The sequence below is a fragment of the Panthera pardus genome, unplaced genomic scaffold, assembly GCF_024362965.1.
Source record: "Panthera pardus isolate Hobbes unplaced genomic scaffold, ASM2436296v1 HiC_scaffold_18, whole genome shotgun sequence".
Lineage (NCBI taxonomy): Eukaryota > Metazoa > Chordata > Mammalia > Carnivora > Felidae > Panthera > Panthera pardus.
Window position 1 is genome coordinate 15,968,924 of NW_026526743.1, and position 23,817 is coordinate 15,992,740.

At 44.6% G+C, this 23,817-nt stretch overlaps 1 protein-coding gene and 1 pseudogene across 5 annotated transcripts in view; one reads left to right on the plus strand and one right to left on the minus strand.

The window, feature by feature from the left end:
* SIPA1L3 (signal induced proliferation associated 1 like 3) overlaps positions 1 to 23,817 on the minus strand; it is a 237,412-nt gene that overhangs the window by 175,942 nt on the left and 37,653 nt on the right. The window contains exon 2 of one of the 5 annotated variants that reach the window (XM_019432059.2): positions 9,025 to 9,108. The exons of the other annotated variants lie outside the window; for them this stretch is intronic. The gene's annotated coding sequence lies outside the window, so the exon portion shown is untranslated. The remainder of the gene's footprint in view (positions 1 to 9,024; positions 9,109 to 23,817) is intronic. 5 annotated transcript variants of the gene reach the window in all.
* Positions 21,019 to 23,066, plus strand: LOC128778096 (pancreatic progenitor cell differentiation and proliferation factor-like; annotated as a pseudogene).

A 23,817-nucleotide genomic window follows, 5' to 3' on the forward strand; every position in this document is an offset into this window, starting at 1 on the left:
GACCAGCCATATTCCACAGGAACCAAAGAACAATAAAAACAACAAAAACAATTACAATAATATTAATGCAGCTTTAATGCACACTTACTATGTGCCAGGAACTGTACAAGGTGCTTCACTAGTTCAAGGCTCACTAATAAGCCTGTGATGAACTTGTTCTTCATTTTACGGAGACAGATACCAAGGCTTGAGAAAGTGATGTCACTTGCCCAAGGTCACAATTTAGTAAAGGAGCAAATGCATCGCAGGGCCCTTAACCATTGCCCAGGCCACCCCTGCACAGGGCTTATGGCAGTGCTCCCTGAGACTGGAAAAACAGGGCATCTGAGAAAGTGACTCATTATTCTCAGGAGACTCAGCCCAGCTGTATCTTTCTCCCAGCTTCTCCCACAAAGCACACATAGTTGCTCACAACTCCACAAATTCCACCTCTATAACCAGATCTGTACTAAGCAAATTTGTTGATCAGAGTTGGGTATAAAATTTTATATTTTATATATAAAATACAAGATCATTGCTGGACAGCTGTTTTTGGCTGAAGTCACTGGTTGAACTGGATTGAGCTTCACCTTCCCCTGGAATCGAGCTTGCTGTTACTCCACATACTTGAAGCTAAAACTCAATCACTCTTCTTGTTCGAAACTACCACACAAGGCCCACTAGCAATAGATAACTCTTATACATGTGCCTGTGAGACAGACACTTGACAATTCCAACTCTTTTAACCCTCACAGCCACCTCAGGGGTAGGTCCTATTATTATCCCCACTTCACAGATGAGAACGCCGAAGTCCCGAAAAGGGCACTGCCCTGCAAGTAAGCTGCAGATTTGAACCTCCAGCCCATGGCTCGAGTCTGCTTTCAGTCACTGCCCTCCACCTCTCTAAGTGCCTCTCTAACCCTGATTTGACATCTGCCCAGAAGATACTCCATGTAAGTTCTGTTTAGCTGTTCACTGTACCACGTGCATCATTTACTTATTCATTCAGAAATGTTTTTAAAACCTATCGCGTGGTCAGAATTGGGCTAAGGGATGTGGATGCAAGGTCCCCACCTTCCAAACATTTGGCTTAGGTGAACTAATGAATGAAAAAAAAAGTCTATGACATCTTAGTTAATTTTTTAAAAAATGTTTAATGTTTATTTATTTTTGAGAGAGTGAGTGCATGCACATGAGTGGGGGAGGGGCAGAGAGAGAGGGAGAGACAGAGAATTCGAAGCAGGCTCTGCACTGTCAGCACAAACCCTGACACAGGGCTCGATCCCATGAACCATGAGATCATGACTTTAGCTGAAGCTGAATGCTCAACTGAACCACCCATGTGCCCCAGTAACATTGTAGTTGATTTGAAAAGTTCAAAGCTTTCCCACTAACATCAGGAACAAGGCAAGGATGCCCCTTCTCACCACTACTTTTCAACATCATGCTGGAAGTCCTAGCTAATGCAATAAGACAAGAAAAGGAAATAAAAGGTATACAGATTGGAAAGGAAGAAATAAAACTGTCTTTGTTCACAGATGACATGATCGTAAGTGTAGAAAATCCTAAAGAATCAAATAAAAACCAAAAGAATCAAATAAAAACCAAAAGAAAACACAAAGCTCCTGGAATAGTTGATTATAGCGAGGCTGTAGGATACAAGGTCAATATAAAAACTCAATTGCTTTCCTATATGCCAGCAATGAAAAAGTGGAATTTGAAATTAAAAACTCAATACCTTGGTACACTGGCATCCCTCAAAATGAGATACTTAGGTATAAATCTAACAAAATATGTACAAGAGGAAAACTATAAAATTCTGATGGAAGATATCAAAGAACTAAATAAATGGAGAGATATTCTATGTTCATAAATAGGAAGATTCAGTGTTGTCAAGGTATCTGTTCTTTCCAGCCAGGTGTGGTGGGCGCATGCCTGTAGTACTAGCTACTCGGGAGGCTGAGGCATGAGGATGCCCACTGGGTGTTAGCACTAAGTTCAGCATCAGTACAGTGACCTCCCAGGAGCAGGGGAGCATTAGATTGCCTAAGGAGGGGTGAATCAACCCAGGTTGGAAATGGAGCAGGGTCAAAATTCCTGTGCTAGTCAGTAGTGGGATCATGCCTATGAACAGCCAGTGCCTTCAGCCTGGGCACCACAGTGAAACCTCATCTCAAAAAAAAAAAAAAAAAAAAGAGATATCAGTTCTTTCCCACTTAATCTGTAGATTCAATGTAATCCCAGTGATTCTGAATATTGACAAAATGATTCTAAAGTTTACATGGAGAGCAAAAGCCCTAGAATAGCCAAAACAATATTGAAGAAGAAGAGCAAAGTCAGAGGACTGATAATACCCAATTACAAATCTACAGTAGTTAAGGGGCGCCTGGGTGGCTCTGTCAGTTAAGCATCCAACTTTGGCTCAGGTCATGATCTCATGGTTTGTGAGTTCGAGCCCTGAGTCGGGCTGTGTGCTGTCAGTTCAGAGCCTGGAACTTGCTTTGGATTCTGTGTCTCCCTCTCTCTCTGCCCCAACCCCACTCATGCTCTCTCAAAAAATAAATATTAAAAGAAAAATTAAACAACAACAAAAACCAAAGCTACAGTAGTTAACACAGTGTAGTATTGGTAAAAGAACAGACAAATAGATTAATGGAACTGAATAGACCCACATAAGTACAGTCAACTGATCTTTGACAAAGGAGCAAAGATGACACAACAGAGCAAAGATAATCTTTTAGACAAATGGTGCTGGAACTGAACATTCACACGCAGAAAAACGAATCTAGACACAGACCTTACATCTTTTGCAAAAGTTAATGCAAAAGGGACCGTTCACAGACTTAAATGTAAAACAAAAAATCCTAAAACTCCTAGAAGATAACACAGGGGAAAACCTAGATGACCTTGGGTATAGTGATCATTTTTTAGATACAACACCAAAGGCATAATCCATGAAAAAAAGAGTTGAGAAACTGGGCTTCACTAAAATTCAAAACTTCTGCTCTGTTAAAGACAATGTCAAGAGAATGAGAAGACAAGCCACAGATTATGAGAAAATATTTGCAAAAGATTTAAAAAATGGGCCAAATATCTTTTTTTAATTTATTTTTTTACGTTTATTTATTTTTGATAGACAGAGAGAGACACAGCACAAGTCGGGGAGGGGCAGAGAGAGAGGGACACAGAATCCAAAGCAGGCTCCATGCTCCCAGCTGTCAGCAAAGAGCCTGACGTGGGGCTCGAACTCACAAACCATGAGACCATGACCTGAACCAAAGTCGGACGCTTAACTGACTGAGCCACCCAGGCGCCCTTAATGGGCCAAATATCTTAACAGACATTTCACCAAAGAAGATACACAGATGACAAACAAGCATATGAAAAGATGCTCCACATTATATTCAACAGGGAAATGCAAATTAAAACAAGAGGGGCACCTGCTTAGCTCAGTCAGTAGAGTATGTGACTCTCGGGGTCATGAGTTCAAGTCCCATGATGAGCATAGAGCTTACTTAGAAACAACAGCGAGATACCACCACACACCTAGTAGAATGGCCAAATCCAGAACATAGTAGAATGGCCAAATCCAGAACACTGACACCAAATGCTTGTGAGGATGTGGGAAAACAGGAACTCCCATTCACTGCTAATGGTAATGCAAAATGGTACAGCCACTTTGGAAGACAATTTGGTGGTTTCTTATAAAAGTAAACATACTCTTACCATTCGATCTAGCAATCATGCTCCTTGGTATTTACCCAAAGGAGTTAGAAATTTCTGTTCATGTAAAAACCTGCACAGAGATGTGTATAGCAACTTTATTCATAATTTCCAAAAGCTGGAAGTAACCAAGACGTCCTTCAGTAGATGAACGGATAAACTCTGGTACATCCAAACAGTGGAATATTACTCACGCCGTAAAAAGACATAGAGAAACCTTAAGTGTATTTACTAAGTGAAAGAAGCCAATCTGGAAAGGCTACATACTGTATTATTCCAATCATACAACATCCTGGGAAAGGCAAAACAATGGAGGCAGCAAAGAGACTGATGATTGCCAGGGGTTAGGAGGAGGAAAGGATGAACTGGTGGAGCACACAGGATTTTTAGGGCAGTGAAACTACTCTGTATGGTACTACAATGGTGGGTATGTGTCATTATACATTTGTCCAAACTCACAGAATGTACCCCAAGAGTCTGTAAACTATGAACTCTGGGTGATGACGCCATGTCTGTGTAGGTTCATCAATTGTAATAATGTACCACTTTGGTGGATGATGTTGATAACAGGGGAGGTCCATGCATGGGTGGGGTAAGTATGCACCCCCATACCGTGCATGGGTAGGGGGTATCCTCCATTGTGCTATGAATCTGAAAGTGCTCTGAAAAGCAAACACTATTAAAAAAAAATCAGGCTAGGGGCACCTGGGTGGCTCAGTTGGGTAAGGATCCGACTTCGGCTCAGGTCATGATCTCATGTTTCAGGAGTTCTAGTCCCGCATTGGGCTCTCTCTTGTCAGCAGAGAACCAGCTTCAGATCCTCTGTCCCCTCTCTCTCTGCCCCTCCCTGGCTCATTCATAGTCTCTCTCTCTCTCTCTCTCTCCCCCCACCCTCTTTCTCTCAAAATAAATAAATAAATAAATACTAAAAAAAAAAAATTAGGCTAACAAAATAAGCCATCAATAAAAAGGTTCATGTTATTCTGAAATACCAGATATTCAATTTAAAAAAATGAACATTATGAAAAGTAAGGGTTTTATTTTGATTTTTTTAAGTTTATTTATTTTGAGAGAGAGAACAAGAGCTCAAGCTGCAGAGGGGCAGAGAAGGTGAGAATTCCAAGCAGGCTCCACACTGTCAGTACAGCACCTGACACGGGGCTCAATCCCACGAATTGTAAGATTACTACCTGAACTGAAACCAAGAGCCAGACACCCAAACAACTGAGCCACCCAGGAACCCCGTTTTTTGTTTTTTTGTTTTTTTTAATCAAGACTTGCTTTTTCACATGTCTGTAATGGGCCTAATGCAGACCCATCTCTTGGGGCTGCTGAGAGGGTTAACTGAGTTAACCAAGCACCTGCAATGCCTGGCACATGGTCGGTGCACAGTGTTACTTACTGTTATCTCCAGCACCCTGGACAGTGCCCTGACACACAGTAGGCACTCCCTGGCCCAAGGGGGCCCAGCCATCTGCAAAAAGAGGCCCAGCCCAAGGGAGGTGATGACCTGGAAGGCCTCTAGGAGCCAATGGGATGGTCCTCTAGGCAAACAGGCAAGTAGGTAAACAGACCTGCACGGAAAAAAAAAAAAAAAACCGGTTCTGCAGCCTTTCTCCAGCTGCTCTAGGCACTCTTCCCCAGAGCCTGCCTCTCGACTTTGATCTAGGAGGTATAATTGTTGCCCTGATTAGACGGATACAACTCAAGGGGCTTTAGAACTGTGTCCCTCACAAACTTTCCTCCAGCACTTCAGGCTGGAGGCCAGGAGTTCTGTCACAATCCATAGGTTACTTTCTGCAAATCAACCCCAACAATGTGGACGTGGACGTGTGTCATATGCTGGGAGGAGAGCCCCTCCTGATGGTTAGACTTGCAAATACTTACGGAGCACCCCTGTGATAACGCATTTCTATTCTACTGGGAGAGACAATTAGGAAAACTCTAGATTTCCCAGCCGTCCTTGCAGTTAAGGGCAGTCACGTGGTTTTATATGGCCCATGACATATAAAGAGAAGTCTAGTGGAATTACCATTCTTGACAATCCTTTGCTCCAGGTATTTGTAGAAGGGTGTTTTTTTGAAGTGGTGAGGTGCTAATGGTAACAAAGGGCACTGTTTCCCTGAAATGATGGTGGCACTGCTATCACTGACATTAAGTTCCCCAGAGTCTCACGTAGAGACTCTGACGGAAAGCAGAGTGTGTGCAGTAACAATAATAATAATAATAGCTGGCATCCACTGAGGTCACTACTTGCATGCACTATTTTAAGTGCAACACAAATGTTAACTCCTTTCCTCCTCAGCAAAGAACCAAGACGCAGGGGTTACGTTACTTGCCCAACGTAGACAGTAACTGGCAGGGAGGGGTTATCAGTATCCAGGTGATCAGGCTCCCAAATCAAAAGTCTTCATTGTGAGCTATGTTAAGTGTGAGCCCAAGTCAAGCCTATAAAAATAAATGAAGCCCTCATTACCACATATTGAGCATTTACTATGTAGCAACCTCGGAACTGAGCACGGTGTGTGTGTGACCCTCCAAAAACCCCTGTGGTTGGCATCGTGACTGTGTCTACTGAAAAGATGAGAGGTGATGGACTTGTCCTGTGTCACATGATTGGTAAGGACCCTTGAGGCCAGAGGCACAGGCCTGCAAACCACTAGATGCTAGATCACAACTCCTAGGAAGAGCTTACAAGAGAAATTTTCTTTCATTATCAACCACAGTCAATAACCTGATCTCAAGGACATTCTTGGCCTCTCCTTTGCCACACGTGATAAAGGCCACATGCACTTGGCCACAGAGAAAAGCAGGGCATGTAAGGAAACAGAGCAGAACCTCACACCCAGGTGCTCCTAGAATCAAGGCCACAGTTCCTCCCTCGACCTTCAGGCCCTGGCAGACAGAACAGGGCCCTCCTCCTTTGCTTTAGCTCACAGGCCCTCCCTCTACCTGGAGGAAGCCACACTCCCCAGGACCTCCACACATGCTGTTCATGCTGTTTTCTCAATACATGCTCTTCCTCAATACACACCTTTCTCTCTCCCCTAATTAACCCCTAGTGTTCAACCACTGGACTGGATAAACAGAGATTTAAAAAAAGAAACAAAAAACTGCAAAGTGTAGGATAGGGTGTTAGCTACATTTTGTATAAGGAAAAGGGGTATAAAAATAGATTATCAGTATTTGCATTAAAACACTTTAGAAGGATATGCAAAAACTAATACAAATGATTGCTTAAGGGGTGGAGGAACAAGGCAAGCAGGAAAAGGAGTAGCAGAGAAAGACCTGTCACTGTGTGTCCACACACACACACACACACACACACACACACACACACACACACAGGTGGACTTTTCAAGCATATAAATGCATGGCCTAATTTTTAAAAAGGGTCACAAGTAAAAACAAAGCAGGAGTAATGGACAGAGAGGGTCAGAGAAGGCACCGGAATGCATCCTTGGGTGGGACTGCCTGAGAATGTCTGACTCCCCCACGTGCCTGTGGATTCCTGAGCGCAGGCCCAGACCTGCTGTGGCTGCCAACCGGGAGCCTGCCACGCAGCTGGTGCCCAAGAAATGCTTAGGGTGAGCGTGAGTGGATGCACCAACCAACCCACCTCCTGCCGCACACCTGAGCTTGGCCCACAATTTGCAGCCCAGCTGTCTCCATGAAACAAATGGGTGAGGGGGAAGGGAACACAGTCACCTTGCAAGGAAAGTGCTCTACGACACACTATTGAAGGAAAGCATGTGGTGCAAGGATCAGTAAACCCTTTCCGAAGAGCCCCCAGAGAGTAAATACTTTAAGTCTGGGGGCCATGTGGTCTCTGTCGCAACTGCTCACCTCTGCTGTCGGCGTGGACGCAGCCACACACCATACATAACCAAAGGAGCTTGGCTGTGTTTCAGTAAAACTTTATTCATGGATGCGGAAGCCCAAAGGCCGTGTGATTTCACACGTCATGAAATGTTCTTTTGATTTTTTTTCAACCGTTAAAAATGTAAAAGTGTAAAAGCCTGGGTCCTACAGAAACAGGCAGTGGAGCCAAATATGGCCCGTGGACTGTGGTCTGCTGCCCTCGGTGTTGATGAGAGACTGGCCAGCATTTATACAGTAGTCGTACATACACAGAGACTTTCTGAAAGGAGACAGGCCACAGTGGCTGCTTCTGCTTCTGTGACTGCTTCAGGGGAAGGAAGAAAGTTGATTTTATTTTTCACTGAGGTACCGTGTGCAAATTAATGAAATACTGTTTTAAACTCAGTACTACGGAGAGAAAGGAGACTGTATGGCGTGAAGAGCCTAAGCTCTGGAGTGAGAGACCGTGGCCAGAATACCAACTCTCTTCCTCACTGGCTGGGAACCCAAAAGGTATTTTTCCTCCCTGAGTCTCAGCGCCATGGGGATCATGTTAATACTGCCCTCATGGGATGTAATGAGGATTCCATGGGTTAATCCCTTTGAACAGTGTCAGGCACCTGGTAAGTGCTAGCTATTATTATCTTTCTTATTAAGAGTCTTTTTTGTGGAGAAAAGCCATTCTCTGAAGGGAAGCCTGAAACGTAACCGCGGCTATGAAACTCCCCTTGAGAGCCCGCCCAGGCCCACAGTGAGTCATCCAACTGTTCACATAATAGATGCCTTGTGACGTGAGGAAGTTCATTTGTATTAGCAACCGCATTCCACAGAGATGCATCCTGGAGCCACGTCTACACATCCTGTTCCACAGAAAAGGCAGCCAGCTCCCCAATTCTGGGTCTGTCCCCAACCATCACACTGGGTGGGCTGCAGGGCTACGCACCTAGGAGATCATTCAGTGGCCATTTATTAAACATCTACTGTGTGCAAGAACATGCAGGCACATGCCCCTCTGCGCTTTACCTGGAAGCTGCAGGTGCAACCATGAGCTTCTTTTAAAATCAGTGGTGGCTATAGAGAGTAGATGCTTTGGTTGTGTGTTCCCATAAACTTCTTGCATTTTCCTGTGTGTCTGTTCATTCAAGAATTATTTACTGGGGGTGGGGGGGGGGTGCCCGCGTGGCTGAGTCAGTTGAGCATCCGACTTCGGCTCAGGTCATGATCTTGCGGTCCATGGGTTCGAGCCCCGTGTCAGGCTCTGTGCTGACAGCTTGGAGCCTGGAGCCTGTTTCAGATTCTGTGTCTCCCTCTCTCTCTGCCCCTCACCTGCTGGTCCTCTCTCTCTCTCTCGCTCGCTCTCTCAATAAATAAATAAATAAATAGATAGATAGACAGATAGATAGATAGATAAATAAACAAACAAACTTAAAACAAAACAAAAAAAAAGAACTATTTACTGACCTCCTAAGGGCCAAGTGTTGTTCTAGGCACTTGGTCTTAACCAGGATCCTCATTCTCCAGCTCTTTCCCTCTGAACTTTGAGACCTGTCAGGAAGATACCTTGTGTTACGACTGTCTCCTCTGTGTCCTCTGTGCTCAGCACAGGCCATGGCACAAAACAGGCAAATAACCAGGGGCCTGGGGGTAGGGCAGTGGGCGGCCAGCATGGCAAATCACAGGCCCCGCCCAGCCACATGATCCAAGCTGGGCCAATCAGCTGCTCTTCCTCAGGAATGTGAATTCCAAGCTGCTGACAAAAATAACACTAATGCTACTAATAACGTACTCACGACACAAATAACAAAATAATGATAATAATAACAGGAATAAAATAAAAATAGTGGCTTTCATCTAGCCACATACTCTGTACTCAGCACTGTTTTAAAAGTCCCAAGTGTCACCTTACAGGGTCCTCGCAGGAACTCTATGTTTATCCCTTTCAGCTGACAAACCGAGGCACAGAAAGACTGGGAAACTTGTGAAGCAGCAGTGAGGTTGGGATTCACGCCAGCTACAGTCTTCACTGCCACCTCACCGCCTCCTCCTCTGCCAGGACAGCCCTGAAGACGTGGCCCCGAATACCCGCCTCAAGATGCCCCAGGGCTGCCTGACCCCAGTCTTACTTCTAGTGCACGTGTCCAGGCTGGTTTCTATTGCTTGCAACCCAAGAACCCTGACTGATAAACCAGGACTATTTACTTGGCTTCACACCTGCCAGTGAGCTGGCACTGCTTCCCAGTGCCACAGGGTGGGGGTAGCTTGTGAACATTGTAGGAGGTGGAACTGGTGGTCGGGGCATTCACGGGCAGCCTGCACCTACACACGCAGCCATATTTCCATGGAGGGAAGGAAATCCAACAGGAGCAGGAGGGAGAGCAAAAGAGCTACGTTAGTGGATGCCGTCCCCAGAGGACCACTGCCGGCACTTTGGGTGGAACAATCCCGCGTTACGACATCAGTCTTCTGCATCGCAGGAAATTTAACATTCTTGGCCCCCATGTTACCGTGAGACCAAACGGCTCCACACATTTCTGAATGCCTCCCGGGGGGTGGTATCCAGTGGTTGCGCCTCACACCCCCACCCCATGTCTGGTAGCCCACCTGTCAAGCACTTTCCTAACTTGGATTCTGGTTTTCTATTAGCTGTTTTTAAGTCCCACAACATAAAAGGTTTAATCACTTAATACCCACAGAGCCCCTGCCGCATGCCTGGAGCAGCTCTAGAGGTCTTGTCTACAATATTCAATTGCCCCTCACAGGAACCGGTGCAGTGGACACCAGGACCAAAGTCGCCGCTCCCATCTTAAAGATGAGGAAACCGACTTGCTGGGGGGTGGGGGAGGGGGGAGGGGGTGGGCGGAGCCTTGATGGCAGGCATTCTCCTCAGAGTCCAGTGGGAGTTGGCAGGTTACGACCAGTACTTAGGCCTTTCAACTTCACCCTGGAGGTGGTCTGCTTCCCCTCTGCCCAGATGCTGCCCTCTCGGCCTCAAGGCTCTGCACAGACACACACCTTCTCACGAAGCCCCCTCGCCACCTTCCCCGACCCCTGGGTCTGGCCCTTTGCTCCACACGTTAATATGCCCTCCAAGTTCCCTATATTTTCACTTTATGGTATTTATCACGGTGGCAGTCAATGTTTGTGAAGTTATTTGTTTAGTGTCTAAATCCTCTGCCTCCCTTCCAGATCGTCAATTTCATGAGGGCAAGGACTTGCTTAATGATGTACCTGTGTGTCCCCGGCACCTGGTTGGTGCGCGCCGTAAATATGTGCTTAGTAACAAATCAACTGCTTTTTTTAAAAATTCATGTTTAAAACTAGGACAGCAAAACACTGGCTCTTAAAACCTGAAACCAGGCTGAGGGCTGGCCTAGAACTGATAAAGAGATCAGTAGTCACTTGAGCTTTTACATGGTGGCGCTAAGGAGGGGGGAGATGTACCAGTGCGATGGCACAATTATGGAAACTCAAAAGTCATCGTTAAAAATAAATACTGGGGAAACAAAGGCATGAAAGTAAACACACATTCTTCTGTCCAGAATTTCAAGCCTCTACTCCTGCACTTTACCTTCCCCCTCTCCTTCCTCCTAAGGTAAATTAAAAGCACAGGCCACAAGTGGACCCTCTGGGGACAAATCCTACCTCTACCACAAATAAACAAACATGATCTTGAGCGGGTCAATTAATCCCTGTGCATCAGGAAAATGGTGACACAGCAGGGTCCAGCTCTCAAGGTTGCTGTAAAATGAATTCATCCATGCACCCTGCCAGGTATACAGTAAGTGATCAATAAAGACCAGCTGTTACCATTATTATCATCAGTATCACTGGTCTTCAACCCCTACAACCAAGACCATGGGGAGGTCACTTTGCCAATGGGCCATACGTGTCCTGCAATATCCTACCTCTGTACACCCAAGCTGCCCACTCTCTTTGTTGCTAACTTTCTTGGATTCTGAGCTGATAAATCAGTCCCCATCTGCCTTGGGTGATCTAAGATGAGTTCTGACACTTAGAATCAAGCATTCCAATACAATACCAACATTTGGTCATTTGAGAAGCCAACCACACATCTATGGCACAGCAAAAAGGTACAAAGAGGTTGCATCAAATGTTTACCTCACACATATTCAATGATGCACCTGACCCCCTCAATCCTCTCACCCCCTAAAAAAGGACAAATAATTTAAATAGCACAGATGTCCACTATTCCACTTCATGAGCATTTGTTCTGGTGTGAATGTGAGATGAGAGTCAAGCATATGTTATTCCCTTAGGCAAGCTCAGTTCATCATGGAGCAGCCTGCCCCTCTGAGTAGCATCTAGTGTTTCAAAAAGCACATTTTTCATACAACGTGGCCTCTAAAGGCAAACTCCTTTGGCAGGTGCTTCTCAGAAGAAAGAACAGACCTCAGAAAGAAACTGGCTGCATGCGGTATAGTGTAATATTGACTTCTCCCAATACCCATTCTCCCTTTCCCTTTAATAACTGAACTCCTACATTTAGCCAGGCACATGGCTGATGTGAATGAAGACTATAGTTCCCAGCCTCCCTTGCAGCAATTTGGTCACCTGACCAAATTCAGACCAATGAGATGGGAGTGGAAGAGGTGTGTATGACTTCTGGTCACCCCTCTGAAGCGTGGTAGAATTCAGGAACTGAACTCCAGTAATTTAGAGGGGTAGATGGAGATGACCTCTTTACTTTCACTTTTGAGAAGTAGACGTCAGAAAGTCCCTGGCACACCAACATTAAGAACCTCTGCCTTGTTCTTCAAAAAGTTAAAACATAGTTACACATGGCCCATCAATTCCACTTTTAGGTATACATCTAAGAAAACTGAAGAATACGTTCACATAAAAATTTATACATAAATGAAAGTTCACACTTCATTCAGAAGAGCCAAAAAGCGGAAATAATCCAAAGGTCCATCAGCTGATGAATGGAGAAGCGAAATGTGGTACACCCCTACAAAGGAATGCTCAGCCATAGAAAGAAATGAAGTACTGGCCATCATTATGCTGAGTGAAAGAAGCCAGACACAAAAGGCCCGATATTGCATTATTCAGTTTACATGAAAGGTCCAGAACAGGCAAATCCATGGAGACAGAAAGTAGATTAGTGGTTGCCAGGGGTTGGGAGGAGGGGGAGAGGGGGAGTGAATAGGTTCTGGGTTTCTCTGGGGGGTAATGAAAACGTTCTGCAATTTGATTGTGATGATAGGGCACAACCTTGTGAATACACTGAGAACTACTGAATTGTACACTCAAAAGGGTAAATTTTGTATGAATCTTAGGTAAAAAAAAAAAAAAAAATGTCCTGCCTTAAGACTAAAGGAGGCTCTGTCTTCTCTCACATCCTCCCTTCCCCTGGGCTGGAATGCCCATGATGGTGGGGAGTCATCCTGGACCACGCAGATGAGGGCAACATCCCGGGAATGGGGAGTGACAAACTGGCAAGCCCCCGACGCTGCGAAGCCGCCGTGTCAGCCCCGGGCTGCTCACTCTCAAACTGTTTCATGAGCAACAAATTAACTGCTCTCTCATTTACACCACTACTATTCTGGGTCTGTGACAGCAGCCAAATCTATTATTTAACTAATGCTCGACATCTTAAGGAAAGGTTAAAGGTGGTCTCACTCTACAGTATTTCTGCTTTACCTGATGACTGCCCAAATTAACTCTTCCATAAGATACACCCCCACGTCCTTGAGCGTTCCCACACCTGCCTTCTGCCAGGGAAGAAAACTGGCGACCTCTCCACTCTGCACTAAGAGGCTGACTGTGGCTTTAGGAGAGAAGGGGGTGACCTGGAACAAGGCTTCCATCCTTGACAAGAATCTCCTCGCAGAGATTCTGAAGTGTAAGCAGCGTGGTCAAAACACTTGACCTTAGCTTTCCACTCCCTGGCCTCCTCAGATATAAGATGACTAACAGGCTAATTAAAAACATGTGTTAACTGTCATACTCCAGTGAACGTGAAGTTTTCATTGTTAGGAGATGTAGGTGAGAGGTCAACTGGCCCCAAGACTCTAAAAGGAAGTTCTGGGCATCATTACTGCCAACAGGCCTACAAAAATATGGCTGAAGCATGCATTCCAGTTAATCAACTAGTAAAACTTTCCCTTCAGGTTTTTAATACTTCCGGCTAGTCATTATTCCCTGCTCCAGTTCAGTGACAGGCTAGCAGTAATTTTAAATGAGTAAACTATTCCAATTCAACCACATTCATTTAATAAACCTTTTTGTTTTTTTGGGTTTTTTTGAGCACCTATTCTGTATCGGGGACGCAATGGGAGGGAATATAAATAGGCCTGGGCTTGACCTTCCTGTGGGGAAGACAGACATTAAACACGTAAAGGTAAACATAATGTATAATTAAATATGATAACTTCTCTGAAGGCTTGCCAGGTGAGAATAACAGGGGCCCTAGTTTAGATTCAGGATGGTCCAGGAGGGCCTTTTAGAAGACTTGACATTTAGGATGCGATCTGAGGGATAAGAAGGACAAGACCAGGGGTGCCTGAGTGGCTCAGTCAGTTAAGCAGCTGACTCCTGATTTCAGTTTAGGTGGTGATCTCACGGTTCATGTGATCAAACCTCATGACAGGCTTTGCGTGGACAGCACTGAGCCTGCTTGGGATTCTCTTTGTCTCTGCCCCTTCCCTGCTCACGCTCATGTGTGTGCACGCATGCTCTCTCTCTCTCAAAATAAAGAAACTTAAAAAAATAAACAAAGAAGGACAAGGCCAGGTGAAAAGCCAACAGGCAGAGAGCATTTTAAGGTCAGAGGAGAGCACATACCAAGGCTCTGAGGTAGGAAAACAGCTTGGCTTGTTTGAGAAACTACACGAAAGCCTGGCTGTTGCGCCGTGAGCGAGACTGGCAGGGGCCGCATCATGGTGCACGTGTAGGCCACAACAAGGACTTCTTCCCACAAAGCACCCTATTTTCACTTGGAGTCCAGACAGCCCCCACTTTCAGGCCACGAGATAGACATCCAGGGAGCTCCAGCCCTGACCCCGGCCTAACAAAGCCCACGAAGGCATCCTGTCTTCCCCCCGTCGTGGCAATGGTAATGGTTGTGGCACGTGACCTAAGCCGACACACAGTGAATTTAAGAACTTTTGGAGAAGGTCCCACGAAAAAGGTCTTTCATTCTCTTTTTCCATTGGACTTGCGCCTCATAATTCAAGGCTGAGGCTGAGATTTGTTGCAATCATCTTGTAACTATCAGAGAACAACCAACTTGAGACCAGAACTGTGATAAATATATAGTTGGTCTTTGTCCCTGGTTGCTGACACAAAGCTTCTAAAATCCTTAACGTTTCTTTTTTTATATATGTATTTTTTAAATTCTTTTTTAATGTTTGTTTATTTTTGAGAGACAAAGACAGAGCACAAGCAGGGGAGGGGCAGAGACACAGAACCTGAAGCAGGCTCTAGGCTCTGAGGTATCAGCACATTGTCCGATGCAGGGCTGGAATTCACAAACTGCGAGATCATGACCTGAGCCAAAGTCGGACGCTTAACCGATTGAGTCACACAGGTGCCCCTAAAATCGTTAGAATTTCTTGAATGACAGGGGTGATGGGAACATCTTGTGTTATTCCTAACAAGCCCCTTTCAACCACACCTGCGTTTATGCTAATAAAGCCACCCTTGGCTGAGAGGCCCCTAGATAGCTTCGGGAAAGGGGCTGGTCACTAGAAAGATCAAGGCATGGTGAAAGGGTTGGAACTGGCAGTCCCACCCATCCCTCAACCTACAGGAAGGGAGATGGGCTGGAGATAGAGCTAACCATCCCCGGTCAGTGATTTAATCAACAGTACCTGCATAATGAAACCTCCATAAAAGCCCCTCAACACCAGGTGTGGAGAGCTCCCCGGTTGGTGAACACATGGGAGGTGGTGTGCCTGAAATGGTCATGGAAGCCCTGTGCCTCTTCCCCTGGATCTTGTCCCATGCATCTCTTCCATTTGCCTGTTCCTTAGTCACAACCTTTGTAATAAACCAGGAAACGTAAGGAAAGTGTCTTCCTAAGTTCTGTGAGCCATTCTAGCAGCAAATCATCAAACCCGAGAAGGGGGTTATTGGAACCCCAATTTACAGCCAGTTGGTCAAAAGTACAGGTGGCAATCTGGAATTTTCTACTGGTGTCTGAAGTGGGGGCAGTCTTGTGGGACTGAGCCCTTAACCTGCAGGGTCTGTGCTAACTCTGGGTAGTTAGTGTCAGAAATGAATTGAATGGCAACATACCCAGTTGGCATCTGGAGAGTTGGAGAATCAGTTGGTATGAGGAAAAACCCCACACATTTGGTGCCCTAAATGTTATGAGTAAAAACAGCTCAGAGGAACCATCTGAGAGATCAAGGAGAAAAAAACCTCAGTATTGGTAATAACATTATCTGAACTCTGGATCAAGCTGTACCTAAACCAGATTACCCCTGGACTTCAATTATGTTAAGCCAATAATCTCTCAATTTCCTTAAACCAGTTTGGGTTGGGTTTTCTGTTCCCTGTAGCCCTAAGATCCTGACTGCTAGAAATGGGAAATCACTGGAGTGTTTACGAACGGGCTATGATGTGACTTCATTTCTATCTCTGGAGAATGGAACGGAAGAGGCTTGAACAGAAGCAGTGAGTCAATCAGGAGGTATGGCAACGGTCCCATGGAGAGAGGAGGTCATCAAAGCCCCTCAATAAGACTAACATTACTGAGCAATTACTATGTGACAGGAATGGAGCTAAGTGCTTTATTGGTATGAACTAATAACCCAACAGCCCTGGTACATGGGCAGTATGACCAATGCGATAGGTTGAATTATGTCCCTCTCAAATTTATGTGTTGAAGTCTTAACCTTCAGTACTTTAGAATCTGACCTTATTTGGAGATAGGGTTGCTGCAGATGTAGCTGGTTAAGTTAGAATGAGGTTACACTGGGTGTAACCCTAATCCAATATGTCTAGTGTTCTTACAAGAAGGGGAAATTTGGACACAGACATACACAGAGAGAACACAAGGTGAAGATAAAGGCAGAGATTAAGGTGATGCAGCAGAAGCCAAGGATTGCCAAATACTATCAGCAAACCACCAGAAGCTAGAAGTAAGGTACGGAACAGATTCTTCCTCATGAGCCTCAAAAGGAATCAGCCCTGTTGACACCTTTATCTCTAACTTGCAGCCTCTAGAACAACGGGACAATTAATTTCTGCTGTTTGAGCCACCCAGTCTCTAGTACTTGGTTATGGCAGCCCCGGGAAACTAATACTGCAAAGAGGAAACTGAGGCCCAGAAGGGCATGGTAACCTGGAGCCAATTCCCCAGTCAGCAGTGTTAAGTCCCAGGTCTGTCCACCTTGGGAAGCCATGTTTCCAACCACTGTGCTTGCTCCTCTGGCCTTGTGGGAACGGCTCTGCCCTCAACCCTGGGATATAGAAAAGTCCTGAGCCCTCCCTGTTTTTCATCTGCACGACTGACACCTGCCCCACCCCCGACCCCCGACTGCTTGGCAGGTGAGGAGAACAAATGAGAATGGCTGCAGAGGTGCAAGTCTCTGGAGGCCACACAGAAGCAAGACAATCCTGGCCAGTATTCTGAGCATTAGAAAACACTGGAGAGGAGGGTGGAGGCGAATCAAAACCACTTCCCCGCCCCGAATGGCTGGCACGACATGATCCGGCCTCTCCCTCCTGCGGCAGACTGGAGAACAGAGTTGGCCTCTGATGGGCAACACAGAGGGAGGTAGGCCTGTGGCAGAAGTCATCCAGAAGACACAGGAATGCTCCTGAATCCCAGATCAGGAGTCCACGACCCACCACTCTGAGCTGGTCAAATGACATCCCTCCAGCCCCCGCGAAATCAAGGCCCTGTCACTCTCCCTTAAGGAAAGGGAGCTCTGTCCAAACCTGTCCTTGTCATCTTGAGCAAGTTACTGCAAAGCATCCCTTGTTGAGCCCAAGCAGGTGGCACATGTGACTGGCAGAAGCCCATGGCTACTGGGGCAAGCTGGGAAGGGCAGCTCCCTTCCAGCTGCCTGCCAGCTCCCTGCAATGCTGATTCTCCCTCCTGAGGAACATTTCTTCAAAGAGATCATTTCTGGACCAAGGATTAAAACCCAAGAGGAATTCAAAATGAATTATTAGCACTTCCTTTGGGAAAAACAGTGAGCCATGGATCACACAGCCGGGAAGTGGGGGGGACTCTGTGTCTAGACCAAATGGTACTAACGGAGTGGGTAGAGAACTAGCCCAGTACACACCCGGGCCATGCAAAATCATGTGTTCGATCACAGCTTGCCACTTCTAACGTGCGTATTTCCCCAAAGTGCCTACCACACACAATGATCAGAAATGCAGCAGGTGCTTCTGAGGGTGGGCAGGAGGCGGCAACGTCCTGCTGTACTGAAGACACAGCTGAAGGCTGGGTCTCTGACATGAACCCTGCAGAGACAGGGCCTGTGACAGAAGGGCTGAAATGGCATTTGATGTCAACTCAACACAGCTGATGACACCAACATCAGAAAACATTCCAAGTGCAACTAAGGACTGGAAAATGCAAGAGCTGGTGGGACGGGCGGCGGCAGGGAGACAGTCTGCTGCCATTTTCCTTCACTCTACATGGCAAAAAGTTATGAAGGAAATTAAATGTTTAAAATATTTAAAAGTATAAGAACTGGCAAAATCATAATCACTGTGAGAACACACTTCTTTTAGGAGAGTAACAGATAAAGCTGGCCAAAAATAAGGCTAGAGAAATTCAAATAACACAAACTAGCAACTTGGTTTTAAAGGTTTATATAAAACTCTTTTACCAGAACGCAGATGAGATTCAGTCTTTATAAAATATCCATTGAATGTTCATAAAAACTGATTCTATGTTAGGAAAAGAAAGAAAAAAATAAACCTTAAATTCTCCAAAAGAGAATTTCTCCTATCACAATACTCTGACTCTAATGCATTTAAACTATCAAGGAAGAACAATTTTGGGAAAGGATTAACGAGAAACCTAAGAATGGTTCACAACTCGGCTGCATGTCACAATTACCTGGAGAGTTTAACCTATCCTGAACCCTGGACCTTCCCCCACCGAGTCTTATCTCACTGGTCTGGGAATCTTATTTTTCAAAGTTCCCCAACTCTACCTGATGTTACTCAGGAGTTACTACTGTTTTAGCGATAATAATGGTATTGTGGTTACGTTTTTTAAAAAGAGACCTTCTCCAGGCACCTGGGTGGTTCAGTTGGTTAAGTGTCTGACTTAGGCTCAGGTCATGGTGTCACGGTTCGTGAGTTCGAGCCCTGCATTTGGGCTGTTGTCAGCACAGAGCCTGCTTCGGATCCTCTGTCTCCCCCACTCTGCCCCTCCCATGCTCGTGCGCACACGCGCTCTCTCTCAAAAATAAATAAACATTTAAAAATTTTATAAAAAAGAAAAAGAAAGACCTCCTTTTAGAACTACATGCTGAAATACTGGTGGGTGAAAGGAGATAATGTATATAGTGTGTGCTTTGAAATAACAGGCGGGGCAGCGGGGGGGAAGGTGAATTCAGAATATAAATGAGATAAGACTGGTCATGATTAGATAATATATGTTGCTCTATATCTTGTGTTTGCAACTGTTTGTAAGAAAGAATAAAAAGTAAAATACAAAAACAGTTTTTTTAAATGTTTATTTATTCTGAGAGAGAGAAAGAAAGAGAGAGAGAACCCAAGCAGGAGGGGCAGAGAGAGAGGGAGAGAGAGAATCCCAAGCAAGCTCCATGCTATCAGTGCAGAACCCAACGTGAGGCTCAACCTCACAAACTGTGAGATCATGACCTGAGTCGAAATCAAGAGTCAGATGCTTAACCAACTGAGCCACAGGTGCCCCCCAAAAACAATTTTTAAAGTTCCTCAACAGATCACAAAGTAAAGCCAGGTTTTGCATTTGAAATTTGAAATTTGTAAATACCTCTGGGTATGTCTTAAGATAAACAGAAAATCAAAAGTCAAACTGCCAACCAGATCTCTGGAATGATGAAATGAGGAGCTCAGAAAATTGTTTCTTCTAAAATCCAAAAATAAAACTGAAGTGTTAAATACAGCCATCTGAGGACTCTAGAAATCAAAGGTGTACAATAACCCGAGAAACATTTATTCAAGGGAAACTGTTGAACTTCCAAGTATGCACAGTGTAGGTATGCAGTATTTAACTTAGCTTGTTTCTATCACATGATCGTCACATGTCCCATCACAGGCTCCCATCACACACTCCAGCAGTGCTAGAGTCGGAGCTATAATCGGACCAAAGCAGAGCAAGCCATGAAAACTTCACTGCTGGGGGGCAGGGGGGTAGGGGTTGACTGACTCCAAGCAGAGCAAGGAAAAGCCCCGCTGAGATTGCTGAAATAGCAGCAATCTCAGTGGCAAACAAATGGGAAAGACCATGATCACGGCTAGACTGTGGTTACAATCTGGTGGGAGCAAGGAGCAGACCTATAGACAGACAAGCCAGAATTGAACAGATCCACAGAATAAGACAGCCATAGTGGGTCTTAGTAAGCTCCCCTGCATCCCTGCTGATCTGAAGAATGCATATACATACAAGGCTGCACACAAGTTCTGGAGAGACTAGAGAGGGCCCTAGCTATCCACATATACCTGGTGCAACATGAGGCTTTAAGAATATGCAGAAAAGACACCACATAGCAAAGCAGAAAGCAATAGCTGGGGCAGATTCATAAATTGCTTGAACTTAAAAATATTCCCCAACCCACACACAGATCCACTGGCCAAGAGTGGAAGCCTTATTTTTTTTTTTCAGGACAACCTCTGACCAAGCACTAGCTGACCATTAAACCATACTGAACCAAAGGCAACCCCTAGTAACTTATGCTTAAAATTAAGACAAGATTTTTTTTTTTTTTAAGAAAATAGCAGAAGCATGAGGAGAGAGAGGCAGCAGAGGCCAAAGAATTGGCCCAGGAAAGTGATTTAAAAGCAAAACCTTAAAAAATATATACCAACAACAAAGACCTAGGAAGGACAGGACCTGAATCCAGAGTTGCTAAAATGTATGACCTAAAAAAATTGTGACACACAAAGAAAGAGTAAAGTGTGATCCATACACAGGAAGAAGTGGTTAACAGAAATTGTCTTTGAGAGGGCCCAGAAGTTCAACTTAGCAGACACACACTTCAAATAGCTACCATAAACATGTTCACAAAGGAAACCATGTCTAAAAATAATTAAAGGAGAGACAATAAAGAAACAAATTTTTTTTAAAGGGAAATTCTAAAGTTGAAAATGACAATAACTGAAATAAAAAATTCACCTAGAGGGGCTCAACAGCAGATCTGAAATGGCAGGAGGAAGAACCAGTGAGCTTAAAGACAGATCAACAGAAATTACCAATATGAAACAAACAATAAAAAAACAGAAGAAAAATGAATAAAAATAAACACTCTCAGAGTCATGTGGGACACCATCAAGGACACCACCGTGAACATAATGGAAGTCCCAGAAAAGGAAGAGAGGCAAAAGATATATATAAACATAAATGTAACATATACTATATTTAATATATATACAAAAGTAGAAAAAGGAAAAACAGCCTATCATGCACAGGAAGCATCATGCAATCAGCTTATTTCCCACCAAAAACATGGAGGTCAAAAGGCAACAGGATAACATATTCTAAACGCTGAAAGAAAAAAATCCTACCAAACAAGAATTCTATATCCAGCAAAGCTATACTTTAAAAAGCAAGGTGAAATAAAGGCATTCCTAGACAGAGAATTTAGCTGCTACCAAATTTTGATTTACAAGAAATACGACAGGAAGTCCTTCAGGATGACAATTGACAAGAAGAAATAACACCAGAAGAGAAAGATAAATTTAACAGTGGGGCACCTGGGTGGCTCAGTCAGTTGAGTGTCCGACTTCAGCTCAGGTCATGATCTCATGGTTCGTGAGTTTGAGCCCCACATCGGGCTTGCTGCTGTCAGCCTGTCAGCATAGAACCTGCTTTGGATCCTCTGTCCCCCTCTCTCTACCCCTCCCTGGCTTGCACTCTCCCAAATATAAATACTAAGTAAATAAATAAGTAAATAAATTTAACAAAAAGTGTTAGGACCTGTACACTGAAAATTATAAAATAAAAATGCTGAGAGAAATGGAAGAAAATCAAAATAAATGGAGAAGCATCCCATGTTCATAGAGTGGGAGATTACTGTTAACATGCGAATTTTCACCGAATTTATATATAGAACAACATGAACACTATCTAATCCAAGTAGGCTTTTATGCAGAAATTAACAAGACAATCCTAAAATTTACAAGAAAAGGCAAGGACCCAAAATAGCCAAAACAGTTTTGATAAGGAACAAAAGTAAGGGTTTATACTTCCCAATTTATCAACAAACTATAAAAAAATAGCTACAATAATGAAAACAGTGTGGTACTGGCAATAGGGCAGACTTTTAGATCAATGGGTCAGAACTGAGAGCCCAGAAATACACCCTTAACATTAACAGTCAACTGATTTTCAACAAAAGTGCTTACATAATTCATTGTAGTAATACGGCCTTTTTTCCAACAAATGGTGCTGGGACAATTGGACAGTCACATGCAAACAGATAAACTGAGACCCTTAACGTCACATAATACACAAAAATTGTGTCAAATGGACTACAGTCCTAAAGGTAAGAGGTAAGAGCTAAACATTATAAAACCTCTAGGAAAAAAACAGAAGAAAATCATTGTGATACTGAATTAGGCAAACAGTTCTTAGAAATGACATCTAAAACAGAATCCATAAAAGAATAAATTGATAAACCAGATTTCACTGCAATTAAATATTTTTGCATTTCCAAAGACATCATTTAGAAAATGAATACTGGGGCACCTGGGTGGCTCAGTTGGTTAAGCTGCCAATTCTTGGTTTCGGTTGGTGGGTTTGAGCCCTATATCTGGCTCCCCACTAACAGTATGGAGCCTGCTTAGGATTCTCTCTCTCTCTCCCTCTCTCTCTGCCCTTCCCTTGCTCGTGCTCTCTCTCTCTCAAAATGAATGAATGAATGAACGAATGAATGAAAATGAACACATACACCCCGTGTCTCATGGTATAGCCTCCTCCCATGGTCTCCTCTGCAAACGGGCTCCATAGCCTAGCGCCCCTGTCCCCACATGCTGAGGCCTAAGCAGGGGATGAGCAGGGGGTTGCCGCCCAGGTTTCCACCAGCCCACAAGCAACAGAAAGGCAGCCACTCCCTCCAGCGGCTCGTTCACTCGTGGCCACCGACAACTACTACCAGCACCGCCTGGGTTCCACTTCCAGTAACAGCTCCTGCAGAAGTACAGAGTACCCTGGGGAAGCCATCCTACACCACCCAGTCCCCCGAAGGCCCACTCAGGATGCTGGTGGGCAAGCTTCTTTTTCATAAAGTCCACTCTCTGGTTCATGGCCACAGTGTTAGAGTCCCCACAATGCTCGGAATCTCCCCAGGCCTCCAGTGGCATGATCACCTATGGCATGGCCTGGGAAGCCATGAAGAAGCAGCCTGGTGGCCAGCCTGGTGAAGCCAACACCAGGCCCCAGTCCTGGGTGGCCATCACCAGCCACCAGACTTGAGGATATACTACTAAGCTCCTCAGAGCCCCTCCCTGCCCCACCCAGTAGACGAGACAGGTTGCAGCAAGCAGAAGCAGTTGGGTTCTTTCATCAAAGCAGCAAAACACCAAAAAGGAAGTTCAGAGAACCCCACACTTTACTATCAAAGCCACACGTGAGCCTTCCCGACAACCTGTAATGTGTGCCTTCCACCAAGTGGAAAATAAACTCCAAGCAGCCAGTAAAAAGCAAAAGAAAAGTCACAGACTAGGAGAAATATTTGCAAATTACATTAGCTGATGAGTGACTATTATCTAGAACATATAAAGAAGTCTTACAACTCAAGAAGAAATAAGCAAAAGATTCAAAGAGCTATTTCATCAAAGAAGATATACATATGGCCAATAAGCACATTTAAGGATGATCAATTAGTCATTAGGGAAATGTGAATCAAAACTGCAGGAAGATACCACTGCACATCCACTAGGATATAATAACAAGTGTTGGTGAGAACATGAAAAAACTGGAATCCTCAATACATTGCTAACAATGTAGTCACTTTGCAGTGCACTTTGGTGCAGTCACTTTGGAAAACAATTTGGCAGTTTCTTACAAAGTTAAACAACAAGAGTTACCAAATGACCCAGCAATTCTACTAGGTG